Source organism: Colletes latitarsis, unplaced genomic scaffold (genome assembly GCF_051014445.1).
Source record: "Colletes latitarsis isolate SP2378_abdomen unplaced genomic scaffold, iyColLati1 scaffold0057, whole genome shotgun sequence".
NCBI lineage: Eukaryota > Metazoa > Arthropoda > Insecta > Hymenoptera > Colletidae > Colletes > Colletes latitarsis.
This window is the reverse complement of record NW_027488407.1, coordinates 80,001-82,500: the sequence shown is the minus strand read 5'-3', so window position 1 is coordinate 82,500 and position 2,500 is coordinate 80,001. Positions and strand designations below refer to the sequence as shown.

The following is a 2,500-nucleotide window of genomic DNA, read 5'->3' as shown; positions in this document are numbered from 1 at the left end:
GCGTTCGTTCGTAAATGAATGTTATACATACTCACGGATAGCCTGAGGCGAATGATCGCAAACGACGACGCGTCGATTTTGCGGCCATCGTTGCTCGCGCGACTAACGACGACCAGCCGAAACGGCTGTAGTTTATCGCATCGATTTCATCGAGCAACCGATGGACGCTGCCGCGTTCGTTCGTAAATGAATATTATACATACTCACGGATAGCCTGAGGCGAATGATCGCAAACGACGACGCGTCGATTTTGCGGCCATCGTTGCTCGCGCGACTAACGACGACCAGCCGAGAAGGCTGTAGTTTATCGCATCGATTTCATCGAGCAACCGATGGGCGCTGCCGCGTTCGTTCGTATATGAATATTATACATACTCACGGATAGCCAGAGGCGAATAATCGCAAACGACGACGCGTCGATTTTGCGGCCATCGTTGCTCGCGCGACTAACGACGACCAGCCGAGACGGCTGTAGTTTATCGCATCGATTTCATCGAGCAACCGGTGGACGCTGCCGCGTTCGTTCGTAAATGAATAATATACATACTCATGGCTAACTTGAGGCGAATAATCGCAAACGACGACGCGTCGATTTTGCGGCCATCGTTGCTCGCGCGACTAACGACGACCAGCCGAAACGGCTGTAGTTTATCGCATCGATTTCATCGAGCAACCGATGGACGCTGCCGCGTTCGTTCGTAAATGAATAATATACATACTCATGGCTAACTTGAGGCGAATAATCGCAAACGACGACGCGTCGATTTTGCGGCCATCGTTGCTCGCGCGACTAACGACGACCAGCCGAAACGGCTGTAGTTTATCGCATCGATTTCATCGAGCAACCGATGGACGCTGCCGCGTTCGTTCGTAAATGAATAATATACATACTCATGGCTAACTTGAGGCGAATAATCGCAAACGACGACGCGTCGATTTTGCGGCCATCGTTGCTCGCGCGACTAACGACGACCAGCCGAAACGGCTGTAGTTTATCGCATCGATTTCATCGAGCAACCGATGGACGCTGCCGCGTTCGTTCGTAAATGAATGTTATACATACTCATGGCTAACTTGAGGCGAATAATCGCAAACGACGACGCGTCGATTTTGCGGCCATCGTTGCTCGCGCGACTAACGACGACCAGCCGAGACGGCTGTAGTTTATCGCATCGATTTCATCGAGCAACCGATGGACGCTGCCGCGTTCGTTCGTAAATGAATAATATACATACTCATGGCTAACGTGAGGCGAATAATCGCAAACGACGACGCGTCGATTGTGCGGCCATCCGTTGCTCGCGCGACTAACGACGACCAGCCGAGAAGGCTGTAGTTTATCGCATCGATTTCATCGAGCAACCGATGGGCGCTGCCGCGTGCGTTCGCCCGATTGCGCGTGAAGTTACTGTTCGGAACCAAGAATATACGGGTGTATTATACCCGTTTGGTCGCAGCCACGCGCAAAGGCTTTTGAATGTACTGTACGCCCGGCCGTCGAACGATGGTTTTCCGTCATTCAGGAAACAAAAAGAAACTTTTGTCGTCGATATGGCGCGTTCAATCCTCCGTCGATACGCTGGTCGGAGGTGCGAACATCGAATATTTTTAAAGCAAAGAACAAGGAGCATTTTTAAATACAAAGAAAAAAATTGTAAATTGTATATGATTACCCTGAACGGTGGATCACTTGGCTCGTGGGTCGATGAAGAACGCAGCTAATTGCGCGTCAACGTGTGAACTGCAGGACACATGAACATCGACATTTCGAACGCACATTGCGGTCCACGGATAAAATTCCTGGACCACGCCTGGCTGAGGGTCGTTCACTTGTCCTAAAACTGCTTGCGTTGTTCTCAGATTCCCTAACCCCGCCGTCGTTTACCTCTCCTTTCGGGGAGATGGCGAAGAACGTTTCGGAGCCGGGTCGATGAAGAGAAAGGTATCAACGTACGAGCGAGAATTTGGGTATTTCGTTGGCGTTTGTCGCTGGACGTACGAAAAAGAATAAATATTATATATTATTGGCAAGTTTGCGCACCCCTTGCGTGGTGAGGCAGAGATCAGTCTGGACTCGCGCGAGTGTTTTACGGCGTCGTGCGTCGTGTTGTCTGGAGTATCATCACGACCGCCCGTTAAAGCACCGCTCCTACGATTTCTGACTTTGACGGCACTAAAAACCACCGTGGGGCGCAAATCGCGTTTCGTACAAATCTAATGATTACCGGCGCTCCCGACGTTGCCCGAAGTTAATAATTTATGCAAAGGAAAGAGAAAATAAAGCGTATACTAGTTTTGGAGCATAACAAAAAGGACACTGGAAAGAAATTTGATCAAACACTGATAATTATGATATGTAATATATGCCCTACCACGTGAAATTTGTGGTATCCGTCGGTCGTCGTCTTCCTCTCTGTTCGTTCGTACAGCCCCAGGGAAAAATGATAATTTATCAAACGAATCGGACGATCATCCTCTATGGAGAGGCTCGAACGAACAC

The 2,500-nt window shown here is 49.6% G+C and overlaps 1 non-coding gene across 1 annotated transcript; it reads left to right on the top strand.

The window, feature by feature from the left end:
• The first annotated feature begins 1,670 nt into the window (after positions 1–1,670).
• On the top strand, positions 1,671–1,825 carry LOC143351028 (5.8S ribosomal RNA). Its single transcript, XR_013081420.1, has one exon. It is a non-coding gene; the product is annotated as a 5.8S ribosomal RNA (ribosomal RNA).
• The last annotated feature ends 675 nt before the right edge of the window (positions 1,826–2,500 follow it).